This window comes from Zonotrichia albicollis, chromosome 1 (assembly GCF_047830755.1).
Source record: "Zonotrichia albicollis isolate bZonAlb1 chromosome 1, bZonAlb1.hap1, whole genome shotgun sequence".
Taxonomy (NCBI): domain Eukaryota; kingdom Metazoa; phylum Chordata; class Aves; order Passeriformes; family Passerellidae; genus Zonotrichia; species Zonotrichia albicollis.
The window spans coordinates 125,560,287-125,574,666 of record NC_133819.1 but is presented as its reverse complement, the minus strand read 5'-3'; the positions used below and the strand labels follow the sequence as shown (position 1 = coordinate 125,574,666).

Sequence of the window (14,380 nt, the reverse complement as noted above, 5' to 3'; positions counted from 1 at the left end):
GAGAAAATAGGTTCTGTATAGCAGGGCAAGGCAAAAAAGAGCATTATTAATTGCCTTGAATGTGTGGAATAATATACTTTGTGATATATATAAAATACAGCAGCTGAGTGTGTTCTGCAGAGATGTAAATAGACAGTAACTGTACTCTATAAATTTCTGTCTTATTTATGGAAGGCTGATTGTATTTTGGATTTTATTGCTGTTCAGGATGTTAACTGTGCACTCTGCTCATGTGAGGTTCCTATTTTGGATCCTGCAAAGTATGGGCTTTAATAATGCAGCAAACCAAAATCTAAAGAAACCAAAATGAACTGTATGGGATGAATGCACTCTTCAGAAATGCTTAAATGCAGACTGGACTGAAATCTTCTGTACCTCTTGGCACCATTGTAGAAAGTCAGGATATGGTGTGAGCTTGTGAGATTAATTAGTCTGAAGCTGCTAGGGACTCTTTGCACATCTATCAGTTCTGCCCTTTAGGCCATGTGACACATAATTCCACCTTGAGAACAAGCCCCTGCTGTTCCCTCCTGCCTTGTTGACTGCTCTGCCCCTCTCCAGGCAATATTCAGCTCCAGAGGAGCAGCTGGTCACCTCCAGTGTGCTCAGTGCCATGGGACACAGTGCTGTGACAATGCTGCAGAGCTCCCATGTCTTTCAGGTATTGTTTTTAACCCACATTTTTTAACCAATGAACAGCCTTTTCAGCCTGTCAGAAAGCTCTTAAGGTTATAAAAGAAAATTACCTGTCATTTATATAATAGTTCATAAAACAAGAACTTTAATTTCTACATGTTTTTAGAATAACTGCTTTAGAACACTATTTGTTTATCTAAACTTTTAAAAATACAGTTGAGAAGGAGTTTTGAGGAGCATAGGTTTGTTTGTACCATAACACATTGTGGGATCTCAGCATCTCAGTCCTGAGGTGCCGAGCCACCGAGACCACCCTTGGGGGGCTCGGGAGTCCTGGAATGTTGCCAGAAGTGTCTGGTGGCTGGACTTTGACCCTACACGGGAGACGACACCTGTATGAGGATAGGAGGACTTCACCGGGGTGAATGGTGAAGGGATTAGTTAATTAGAGAGTGAGACACAGGGTTTAGGATTTATGTACAGGGGGGTTTAGAGAAGTAAGATGGAGGAACTGGGGTGTGTCCTGTCCTTCTTCTTCTTCTTCTTCTCCTCCATCTTCTATGGTGATGGTGGCACTTTAGGATTGGTCATTACTAAAAGTGCACCGGACAATAAGAATAAATGGTATTGGGGAAAAATGACAAATATTGTATACGTAACAATGGGTATAAAGATAGGTGGCTGCCCGGAGGGCAGCACAGTGTGCTCATGGCTGACTGCTGAGCAGACCTCTGTCGGGCCGAAAGAAAATCTTTTAGATAAACAATTAATAAACATAAAGACAGAAAGAAGAACTGAAGCCTCTTCTTGTCCTTCGATACGCGGGCTGCCCCAAGGCCACTCCGGGCCTTTCCAGGCCCTTCAAACAGCCGAAAACCGGACAACACATGAAACATTTTTTAAAACCACATTGCAGAAATACTGTATTTCTAACCTGAAGTGAGAAGTAAACGGGGGTTACCCTTGAATAAAGGAGAAAGAAGACTATTTGTGATTCCTCAGTTATTTCACAGTTATCTTCCTAGATAAAAGGTACCTATATTTTAAAGTAATATATAATGGTAAAAATGTACACAAGTGAAAAATACAAAGGACAGATTAAAAGTGATGTCTTAGTTACTAACTGTGACAAACTTTCTAGTAAATTGGGAAATCAAAGGTTTTAAGCTGTCTGAGTCAATTTTTATCCAATAGAAGGACCGGTGGGTGCAAATCCTCACCCAGGAAACCAGCACGTTTGCATTTTTGCAAGTCAGCTGCAATGACTCTTAGCAGAACTTTCTGTGTCAGAATGTCTGGAAAAGATTGCCTTTGGAGGTGATTCCACGTCTGGAACAGTGGCATTAGTAGAAGCAAGTGAAATTGTAGCTCTGTACATATAAAGGCAATCCTCATAGGCCAACACATGGCCAAGGAAGATCCATCATTAGCTGGTCTGTAGGGTCAACAGATGTGCAGACTCTGAGGGGACTACCAGACTCAACTGGCTCTGCCCAGCTTCTTGTCAGCCCTGCCTGTTTGCCCAGGAGCCCTGTTTCAGCACAGATCCAGACACCAAATCTTTTTATTTTAGGTTAATCTTTGTCTAATCCTTGTTCCCTGCATGGAGGTTGAACCTATATTGTAGGTTTGCCACCAACCTACAGGTCTATTTCCACCTCCTACAGTTCTGTGAGAGAGTTCCTGTCTGGACCCTCATCACCAGATTAATCACCTTGCCATGCCTGGGACTGCTAACAAAGCCTCTCCCTACCACTGTGACCACTGTCCCAGGCAGACCCTGAGCGACTCTGCTGGGAAGGGCTCAGCTGCCAGTCCAGCTGCCAGCTTCAAAGCTGTGTGCACTTTAATGGCGCATCTCTTCTGAGCTTGGCAAACCTTCTTCTGTGTGAGTCATACCCTGGATGTGCATGCTTGTGTGCTCCTGGAGGATGAACAAAAATTTCATGCTCTGACCCGAAAAGCTGTGTTTTAATGAGCTGTTGAAAAGCCAGAGTTTCTTACTGCAATATGAGGTATGCTGTATAGCATTGCAATGGGACAGTTGTTTGTAAGTTTTAGGGGCATTGTCCCCAGCAGAGGACAGAGCTACCTTTTCTTCCTAAGCTAAGTAGTCAAGAGAGAGAAGAAGACAGAAGGCTACAATAGATTTCTGCTGTTTGATGCTTTCTGAAGGATCTTTCCTCTTCTCAGTGTTTACGGGACCCCAGGAGAGATGGTGGTTTAACTACAGATTTCCTTTACACAGGCTGCTCCCTGTGAAGCAGGTGTGAAGGAAACACACCATGTTTCAGTCCCATGCTTTGAATTCCAGTACTGTAATGGCAGAGCTTTCAGTTCTTTCTAACAGGAGTTTGTAAGTAGAATCACACAGAACCACAATATCATTGAGGTTTAAAGGAAGCTCTGGAGGTCAGCTGGTACAACCCTTCATCTCAAGCAGGCTGCCCAGAACCATGTCCAAATGACTTGTGAATATCTCCAAGGATGGAAACTCCACAACCTTTCTAGGCAACCAGAGCCAGTGCTTGGTCACCCTTGCTGTAAAAAAGTGTTTCCTGATGTTGAGAGGGAATGTCCCATGGTTCAGTGTGTGCTCATTGCCTCTGATCCTGTCACTGGGCACCACTGAGAAGAGCCTAGGTCTGTCCTCTTTGCCTCCTCCATTCAGGTATTTATAAGCATTAATGAATTCACTTCTGCTTTCCAAAAAGTCCCAGTTCTGTCAACCTCTTCTCACAGTAGAAATGCACCAGTTACTTAAGGAGATTTGTGGCCCTTTGCTGGACTCTCTTCAATGTGTTCACGTCTCTCATGTACTGAGCAATGCAGAAACAGTAGCTACAATCTCTGCAACACAAAACCTGTTCCTATGGAGATGTTGACTTTGGCTATAGCATGAGGCAGGATGGAGTGGCTGATTCAAAGAAAATGCTCTTTGAAATCTGAAATTATTTCAGCCCATCCAGAGTCTTGACCACCTTCAGCATGTACAGGAGCAAAACCCCCTTGGTTTTCATACCTCAATGACTCTTGATGAGTTAAGATATTAAAGTAAATAGTCATGGTTTACATGGTCAAAAGCACTTTGGACTATTTTCAGAACTTTAGGATCACTTGAAAACATTCACGTTTTGAGATTCAGAATGGATCTTTACTGGAATGTCATGAGAGATTTCAATCACACCAGCATCTTCCATGGAGAAAATTTCCTGATGTGTCACAGTGAGATCACTGTCATGTGTGTGAAACTGAACAGCCAAAATCTACTTGTAAGCATACTAAAGCACATAGGTAACCATGTACTTTCACACAGTGATGTGGTTAGGTTTGCAGTGAAATTTTTATGTAGACAATTTAGTGATGACATTTATGATAGCTAAAATTAGATTTTAGTTTTAAATTTGTTAGAATATCTCTTTAGGAAAAGCAGGGAAAAAAGGAAGATCAGTAAGAATACTCAGAACAAAACGCACAGAATAAAGGAGTATCCAGCAGTACATTTCATTCAGTCATTTTGTGAATGTACCAGAAAGTAGAAGATACAAGAAAAATTCCAAGAACACCACAGACTTAAAGGAAAACAAAACCAAACCAAGACAAATCAAGGTGGAAAATATGATTTCATTGAGGCCTCTGGACTTCAATTTCATCTTCTGGTAAGATTACATATTGATGAAACCACAGATATTTGCCCACAGAAAATGAGCTAATGGCTCATTCAGGCATCATCTGCAGGGCTGCTGGGAGTCACAGCAGGGTGGCACCTTTGCTGACCCACAAGCCACATTAAGGGGCTGCAGAGTGCTGCAGCACTGAATGTTTCTATTGGGTGTTAATATACCTCACTAAAGTAATAGCGCCATATATTGAATCAAGCTGTATACCTTATATAAATAAATTCAGTCATTTCATTTTACATGGCAATTACTTTTTATCTTAGTTTCCTTTGGGAGCCATCAAAATTATGTTTTGACAAAGTTCGCAGTCTTAGCCAAAGCATTACTGCTTGTGAGAAGTGGGTGGTGTCTGTCCATCTTTCATCTCTTGTTGTCAAGAGATTAAGCAATTTGAAAGGCAATATAAGAGTTAAGAAATTTTACAAATAAGGATATCTAGCTAATGGAGTTTTTGTGAATGATAGAAACAAAGCAAGTTACCAGTTTGGCTTAACCTTTGTAATCTCAGTTTCTAGTACATTGAAGAAAAAAATCTTTTGAGTATGTGCAGTAAGCAGTGAGTACAAAGGACTACTTCAAATGCTGGATATGGTTAACTTTGCATCTATTTCTAGAAAGTAGGGAGATTTCATGGCAATTATAGAATGCATTCTTTACATATTTTCTCTAATCAAAAAGAATACTGAAATATATATTTACCATACATACTGTAAATATTATCACAATGCAACATTTAGAAAAATCAAAGGGAATGGAAGTGCCTTTTGGTCAGAAGAGGTCAAGGTTATGCTGACGTTGTCCAATTTTTCTTTCTTTTATGGTTTAATTTCAAATGCAATTCTGATAAAACCCCTGGTACAGTAAGACCTGAATCAGAGGTATGTGATTAAGTTCATTGTCTTTTCCTCTTACCACGTGGACAGTGGACACCCATTCAATGACAGACTGTGTTATGCCTACAAGAGTTGTGTTCCTGATTGTGCTGCAATGCTGGTCTATTGGGCCATTAATGTATACTCAGAGGATCTCAGAATTCTAAGGTTAGAAATGACCTTTGAGATCATCTTTACACCTCAGATTTTGTCCCTGACAAAATATAAAAAAATAAAATTTATATATAATTTAAATAGACTAAACTATAATTTTTGTAATAACTGCCTTTTAAGGGGAATTGATTCATGCTTCCTTTTGCCCTCAAGTTGACTTCCAGTGCAGCCACTCTGAAATGCTATAATTTGTTGAAACTGTCCATGTGGTCCATTAATGAGACTCAACCAAACAGTTTGCCAATGCCACTGAGCTTTGTTGGCTGTTTTAATGATTATCCCAAATATTGTATGGTAATTCCCACACTGATCACAATGTTGTCTCCTTTGTGTCTTTGGCAGCAGCTGTGTTTGCCCTCTCTGGGATTCTTCATTCCAGTGCATGCTATTGATGCATGATGATCATCTTTTTGTGGACTAGGCATGTAGAATAAATGAGCTTGTTCATATTTTCAGCCATAACCTTATTATGTAGATCTACATTCATGAGCTACATTCCCCACTTCTCAAGAGAGGTTGCAAAAACTTTTACATAGAAGAATAGGCACTTCAAATCAGCCTTTGAAATGAGAATTCCTGCTTATGAGACTAGGCATGGCTGGGTGAGAGTTTGTGCAGTTCTGGGGATATGGGTAGGAAAAGATGGTTTATATAGTGGGGACATGACCTCTGGAAGCAGTTTGTGTCAATATTTTGTCCTTTGACATCATTTGGACCCATCAGTGAAAAAACTAATGTGGTTAATCACTTGTGTGCTTCCTGTTTCTTTGTGCTTACTTTGGAGTAATTTGCTGGAAGTACCATGGCAGAAACAGTTTAACTTCATGATAGACCTCATAATTTTTCTTATGCATTTCAAGGATTCTGGTGTTTGAAGTTTTCTACTGCTTTTTTTTGTTTCTTAGTGGGTGAAAGAAAGGCATATTGGTTCCATCACCCACAGAAAGGAATATGCTTGTTTCCCACCGGAAACAGTTTGTGTCTGGCCTCTTCATTACCTGACCTTAACAGTCAATCCAGAGGCTGAAGGGGAATCCCTTCACTGACAGCAAGATAAAACCTAAATTATTGGATTCAACATCCCTACATCTCTGTGTCTGTGCCTATTCAAGGCCTGACAGTGCTGGCAGCTGCCCAGCACTTTGTAACATCTTCTGGATTAAAGATGGAGGAAAAAAGCCCTAGTAAAGCCCTCAGATTATCATTCTTTATTGATTTTTCAGGTAATCAGCAGTGAAATTGCAACAAGAATTTCAAGGGTAATCAAGAAAGACTTAATGGACTTGGAATGACTGGGTAAGTGATCAGGAGCACAAGCAGTGGCTCCTCTGTCTTTCCAGTCTTACTCCAAGAAGGACATTGAGGTGCTGGAGCATGTCCAGAGAAGGGCAATGGAGCTGGTGAAGGGTCTGGAGCACAAGTCTGATGGGGAGAAGCTGAGAGAGCAGGGCTTGTTTAGTCTGGTGAAAAAGAGACCATATCACTCTCCTCAAGTGCCTGGAAGGAGGTTGCAGCCAGGTGGGGGTTACTTCTCCCAAGTAACAAGTGGCAGAACAAGAGGAAATGGCCTCAAATTGTGTCAGGGGAGGTTTAGATTGGATGCTAGGAACATTTCTTCACTGAAAGGGTGACTGAATTGATATAGGCTGCCCCGGGGAGTGGTGGAGTTACCATTCCTGGAGGTTTTTAAAAGATTTGTAGATAAGGATCTGGGGGACCTGGTTTAGTAATGAACTTGTCAGTGCTGGGTTAACCATTGGGCTCAATGCTCTTAGGGTCTTTTCCAACCTAAATAACTCAATAATTCTATGAATCATCTTGTAACAGTAATTCTCATCTTCCTTGAAAACCATCATCTGTATGATATGCTAATGATATCCAGAAACACTGTATTTTGAAGCACTTAAAGGCAGGTCATTAAATTTACTGCTGTTCTAAGAAATGTTTTATTCAGAGTACACCCACATAATTCATTATGCCGCTTTTACCTCTTCAGCCAAATCTATCTCTCACTATTCAATTCACCAATGAGATATTTTTCAAGTTAGTGAGAAAAGTGACTGGAAAAAAGTCAACCCCTCCCACCTCTCTGTGGGATCTCAGGATCTCAGTCCTGAGGTGCCGAGCCACTGAGACCACCCCTGGGGGGCTCGGGAGTCCTGGAATGTTGCCAGAAGTGTCTGGTGGCTGGACTTTGACCCTACACGGTAGACGACACCTGTATGAGGATAGGAGGACTTCACCGGGGTGAATGGTGAAGGGATTAGTTAATTAGAGAGTGAGACACAGGGTTTAGGATTTATGTACAGGGGGGTTTAGAGAAGTAAGATGGAGGAATTGGGGTGTGTCCTGTCCTTCTTCTTCTTCTTCTTCTCCTCCATCTTCTATGGTGATGGTGGCACTTTTGGATTGGTCATTACTGAAAGTGCACCAAACAATAAGAATAAATGGTATTGGGGAAAAATGATAAATATTGTACACGTAACAATGGGTATAAAGATAGGTGGCTGCCCGGAGGGCAGCACAGTGTGCTCATGGCTGACTGCTGAGCAGACCTCTGTCGGGCTGAAAGAAAATCTTTTAGATAAACAATTAATAAACATAAAAACCGAAAGAAGAACTGAAGCCTCTTCTCGTCTTTTGATACGCGGGCTGCCCCAAGGCCACTCCGGGCCTTTCCAGGCCCTTCAAACAGCCGAAAAACCGACACCTCTCCAAACACCAAAAAAGAGAAGTATGTAAAGATACTGATAATTGTTTATGTTTTGTGCTATATTGTGCTTTCAGCAGCCAAAAAAAACCCAAACCAAAACTCCAAGAGAAATTTGCATAAACAACACTAATGGGACATGTTCCAGAAAGAAAAGAATGGTTTGCAAATAGAACAGACATCAATATGATTCTTAAAAGCAATACTGTGTGTTTCCTTCCAAATAATTCCATTCAAGGAACTCGAAGTCACGTACTGATGATAAGTAAACATAAATTATTTTTGTATCAGGCAATCTTATGATTATGTTGCTGTTTAAGAATGAAATACAGAAACCAAGTTTAGTTTAATTCCCCAAGTTTGAAAAATAGTTATTCATTCACTGGGGAGTTCTGAATTGTATTTTTGTAAATTGAACAGAACTAATCTCAGATTCATGATGACTCTGAGTACACCCTGCACTCTCAGAGAAAGTCAGCCAAACATCTCTAAAAAATTCTAAACAAAGGAAACTTTAGTTTTGTAAACTCTATTTGAGTTTAACTTCTTTCTTAACTTCTGTTTGACTTTCTAAACTTCTTGAAGACCCTAAAGATTTCTGATGGGAATCACAGTTAATATTTTGCAATGGGTGGAAGACAGAGCTGGGAAATGACAGAAGGTCTAAAAAAAGGAATTTACTACACCAAACACACTTTCTGAAGCAAAGACGTGAATGCTGAGAAAAACTAAAGATGACATAGACTGTCTGAGCAACAACAAAAAACATTGAGGAAAAGAACATGAAATTGGAAATGAGGGTTTTTTTTAACCTCTCTATGTGCATATATATATACACATTTATATATATGCAGCACCATGTAAGCCTTCTTGTATTTGGGTGTGTACATACAGCCTGATGCACAGAAGCAAGGATTTGCCTCCTTCTTTTGAGAAGAGAATGGCCTGAAATATTGAGTCAACTAGGCAGTAATACCTGCTTTAAAGAACCTGGAAGTGAAGTAAGTAAAACTATGATATGTTGCAGTGATGTGTTGTTCCACAGGGTAGAATGGAAGGTGCTCTTCAGAAGGCATAGGAAATTGAGGTACTTTCCTTTTACTCAGCCATTTATTGTGACAAACCTTTAGGGTCTTAATAGTCTTGGAGGTTTCTGTCCCCCTTTCATTTTTCATTAAAAATGTCAATTAGATACGAACCTCTATAGTATGAACTACCTCTTTGGAACACCAGGGTAAAATAAGGACATAAGATGTCTAATTTGTTCACTTGAATGGAATAAAAAAAAATTTTTGCAAAGAAAAATTAACAGTGTTGAGAAGAATGCCTTAAACCTTGGAAATGGAAACTGATGGACCCTGAACAATCAAATTTTTCTAAATTGTTATAAGTGGCTTGTATTTGAAATTTACAGAGAATAATGAAAATTGAGGCAACAAGAACTTCAGCTCAGTGATTAGAACCCTACTGTAGCTCTACATGTAAATATAACCAAGTGACCCATCTCCAGTAATGTCTTTTGATATGGTTCTGCTATTCAAAAAGGGAAGATTCAAAAGTCTAATAACTTAGGAGAGTTGCTCTGTATTTTTAAGTAGTCAGAATGTGAGACAGTCTTTTTGTTTGATTGTTTCTTAAAGTAGTTCAAGAAGAAATCTGAAACAATTTACCTTTTTAGAGATTTTAAAGATTTGAATAATGTGCTTAATGTTTTCTCTGGGAATTTACAAAAGAAACAGTTAATTAGTAGAAGAACATAATTATCTTTTATTCCTAGAGAAATGTCCCTACATTCTGCTGGTTTTAGAACAATAAATAATTACCCAAACAGTCAGTGTCTACATAACTCTGCATACTGCCTTGTTAAGGATGAGAAAAATGTTATGACAGATCCGTAGTGCAAACTCTGGGCAGCAGTGAAGACTCAGATTTGTTTACAGAAACAGATGTGAATAAATAATGTACCATCTAGAAAAACAAACAAGAAATGGAACAGCATGATTGAAAAATTTTATTATGGTCTCCAAACATTTGTTTCAGTATCAGTTATTTACTTGCTGTCTTGATTGTCCAAATAGAGCAAATTTCAAACCCTACCCAGTGAGAATAATTACCAAAACAATGCCTTAGTACACACAAACTGCGAGACAAACAAGACACAAATGTTAACATATGAGTATATATTTTTATGATTTCAAGTCCATGTATTCATCCAAATTTGCTTTGATGTTGACCCTTGAAACAACTTGGTTTGCACACAGTAGTAGAGATTTGCCAGTACTTTCTTTCTAAACATCCCCAGACTGCCAAGTGCAGACTATAAACTGAACCAAATTCAATTTTCATGCTCTGGATCAGGCAAATTAGCACTTGGTCCATGGTCTGCTGCAGACAGCTCTAGGATTGGGTAAAATAACAAGAAATAATACATGTTCTGGGTTTTTTTTTTTCTCTTTTCTTTCTTATTTTCTTTCTTTTTTTTTTTTTTTAAATTTTACTTTTTGCTGTGCCCTAGAAGCACAGAGAAAGAATATCTGTGTGGGGAAAGAAACAGACACACCTCACTTTGGTGTGGTCTCTCTCTCACTTTGTCTACCTGGAAAAAGCTGTAAGGTTGGAGAGCTTTGCAGTGGATTGTCAGAAGGAAATATGAAGGAAATCGGTGGATGGTGGGAAAACATGATCTGGACATTTAATGAGAAGAATAATCTCCTTGAAAGATCTCATGGTACATTTCTATGCTGTTTTTTTGTTGCTATGAGAAAAGTAGCTATATCAAGGTTCAGTGTACAGACAATCCTACAATCTTTACTTTTAGAGCGAGGCAGGAACACAAGTAATAAAGTAACAAGAGGGAGGCAGGGTTCCCTTCCTTGTGACAGGGGCTGTTGTGCAGGCCTTTGTATATCACGAGAGTTTCATTGTGCTTGTTCTTGAATGGGAAATGGAGACCATGTTTCCTGCTCTTCTCTTTGAGTTGAATTGATCCAGCTGTAATATTTCAAAATTTTCTTCAGCTTTTCTTTTGAGATGGATAATTATCTGCAGAATCACTGAGATAGATAATTTTCATTTGACAAAACATTGTGTGCTAATTGTTTGCAGAGGTTACTCATATTTAAGGATCACTGTTGTGTGTAGCAGATGTGGGAGGTGTCCCCACACTTTCAGGTGCTCCTTCACAACCTCATGCACAGCCACCAGTGCTTCAGGGTGTGCCTACCTCAGCACAGAAATACTCAAGGCCACAGATGATTTGAGACGCACCTGCTCTAGTGCGGACTTATCCATGGCCACACACATTTTGGGGTGTCCTGCCCCGCTGTGGGCACATCCACAGGTCACAGAACCTTCAGCTCGACTTCACACTGGATTTCCAGCCTCTCCAGCTCAGCAGCGCAGGCACAGCAGTGATGCCCTGGCCATCTGCCGGCCCAGACACATCACAATTGCTATTATCAGAATGTTCCCAGGCACAGCAGAGTAAGACAAGAAGCAGTGGAAGCAAAAAGAGAGCCCCTAATGAGGACTAGACTTCAAAACATAGTCAGGCCAGCAAGCCCCATGGCAAGCACAGGAGCTTGGCTATTGATATCTAAACAGCAACACCAACTATAAATTTGTTCTAGCACATTCCAATCAACTCTGTCATCATGTCATTATATGTCATGAATGCTTTTGAGCCCCACATTATATTCTGATAAGGAATGTTTTGGTTTAACCCCATGCAGCAAGTAAGCATGACTCAGCCACTCCCACCTCCCCCCCACCACAGCGATGGGGTAGAGAATCAGAGGAGTAAAAGCAAGGAAGTCACGGTGAAATAAAAGTTTAATAGATAAAAACTGTGCATGCAAACAGTGCAAATCAAGGAATTTTTTCACCATGTCCCATCATCAGGAGGAGGTTCAGCCATCTCCAGAAAAACAGGGCTTCATCACGTGTAACAGTTACGTGGGAACACAAATGTCAAAACTCTAAGGGTCCCCCCTTCCTTCTTTTTTCCAAGTTTTGCATTGTTGGGCACAGAATGGCATGGTCTAGGACATCCCTTTTGTCAGTGAGCACCAGCTGTCCCAGCCATGCCCCCTCCCAGATCCTCATGCACTCCCAACCTGCTCACCACTGGGCCAGTGGGAGAGGCAGAAAAGGCCTTGACTCTGTGCAAGTGCTGCTCAGAAACCTGAAAGTATCCCTGAACACTGTTTCCAGCACAAATCCAAAATATACCTTTATATCAGCTACTGTGAAGAAATTTAACTCTCTCATCTTAGCCAAAACCAGCCAATGACATTCAAAGGAATTTCAAATATCTGCCATGCCTTTTTTATATTGTAAAGTACAATTCACTGAAAACACCCCATTTCAGCTAAACTTCTATTGAAAAATGCTTCTCAGGTCCAGGATGGAGCTTTATATTGCAGTAAGATCAACCCTGTCAGCCCATCTTCATATAGAGTCTGGTCACTGTGGTTCACTCATGCCGAACATTAGGACTCAAGTTTCTGTTTTAAAGAGTCTACCACATCCTGGAGGATGATACTGTTCCTAAATTACTCTGTGGTTTCTCTTGCCCACATTCAAACCAAAATAAAAATAGTAAAAAACCCAACCAACCAACAAATGAAACCTGCAAATGTCATTAAATTATTATTGATCATGGGTCAAAAAACAGCAGGCTGAGGTTTCTAAAGCCATGTTTATGCCAGTATTTCAAAATGGCACTGAACTGCCTGTACCCATACCTTCAAATACTGCAAGACTAGTGTCTACCTCCACAATTGTAACTGGAATATGGCCCCATCCTTACCAGTTCCCGAGTTGTGGATGGGAGAGTGCCATGTGGCCCTTGCTAGGATTTGGTTTAGCTTTTTAAAGAGAATCTTCGTTTCTTGCTTGAGGATGTTGTTTATTGCTGCAAAATTCCCAGGAGGTACAGACTAAAAATGTCTCTGTACAAGAAAGTTGTTAATCTCCCAAATTTATCAAGCAGACATTTAGAAAAATGGTGCAATTAGGTTAAAAAGGTTCCATGCAGCTTTTCAAACTGTGGTTCAATTTATTTCTTTCACTTTTGAGCTGAGATATGAAATACATCTAAACTAGCAAAGTTGTCAGAATATTTTAAATTGTTTTCCAATATTTACTGATAAAGTAATATAATTTCTTTCACTGTCCTTTTTGTGTATACTTTCTGTTAAAATCTGAGGATCAAGTGGCAGTGATTATCTAATGAGAATGGTCACAGAAAATATAAACAACCTAGTGGAAAAGTAGTTTAATTCATATTAGTAGTAGTGCTCATGTATTTTTTATCACTTAGAAGAAGAAACCTAGTATTCAGATAATAAGCAGTCATCTTTTTGTATACTCCATCCCCTTTCTCACAGAGCAGTTATGGAAAACTATGCTCAGAAGAGCTAGTAAGGTATTTCTTATTGTGGTCTTGTCACATGTTGATGAGAGAAAGTGGTGAATTTGTGTTTGCATCTTTTCACAGAATCACAGAATTGTTGAGATTGGAAGATTCTGCAGATTATTGAGTCCAACTCCCTCCCCAGGCAGGGTCGCGTAGGGCAGGTGATCCAGGAATGTGTCCAAATGGTTTTCTGGGTTTTGAATGTCTCCAGAGAGGGAGACGGCCCAGCCTTCCTGAGCACCTGTTTCAGTGCTCTGCCACCCAGAATGTAAAGAAAGTCTTCCTCGTGTTGAGGTACAACTTCTTGTGTTTTATTTTATGGTCATTGCTCCCTTTCCTGGTGCTGGGCACCACTGAAAACACTCTGGCACCATCCTCCTGGCACCTGTCTTTGAGGTATTTATATGTATTGATGAGATCATCTCTCAACCTTGTCTTCTCCAGAATAAATAGACCCAGCTCCCACAATCTCTCCTCATAAGATAGATGCTCCAGACTCCAGAATATTGTCCCTGCAAAAACCCTTGTTAAGGAACTTCAGAGCTGCTTAAGATGTTTCCAGTTTGGACTGTATGTTATAATCTGTTTCATAAAGCAGAGTCATTGATTTTTTTCTCTATATATAGCATAAGTCCTGGCAGCATAACCTTCCCGGTGTTGCTACCTATTGACATTAATTGTGAGCCATGGAGCATGTCTAGAGTTCAAAGTCCTCCATCAACCTGAGCTGGCTTTTGGTCAGGCTTAGAGACAAAAAATAGACACAATATATATACAATATAGTGGAAAAAAGGAGCCCTTCACAACCTGCTTGTCTCTACTCCACAAGAGAAAAGAGAGAATAAATTATTCATTGTGAATCACTCAGCCTGCCTTGGTAGGCAGCCTT

General features: G+C 40.1%; 1 long non-coding RNA gene across 1 annotated transcript in view; it reads left to right on the top strand.

The window, feature by feature from the left end:
- The window catches only part of LOC141731029 (uncharacterized), a 32,172-nt gene extending 25,551 nt beyond the window's left edge, over window positions 1-6,621 (top strand). The window contains exon 3 of the long non-coding RNA XR_012582931.1: window positions 6,586-6,621. This is a non-coding gene — a long non-coding RNA (uncharacterized LOC141731029). The remainder of the gene's footprint in view (window positions 1-6,585) is intronic.
- The last annotated feature ends 7,759 nt before the right edge of the window (window positions 6,622-14,380 follow it).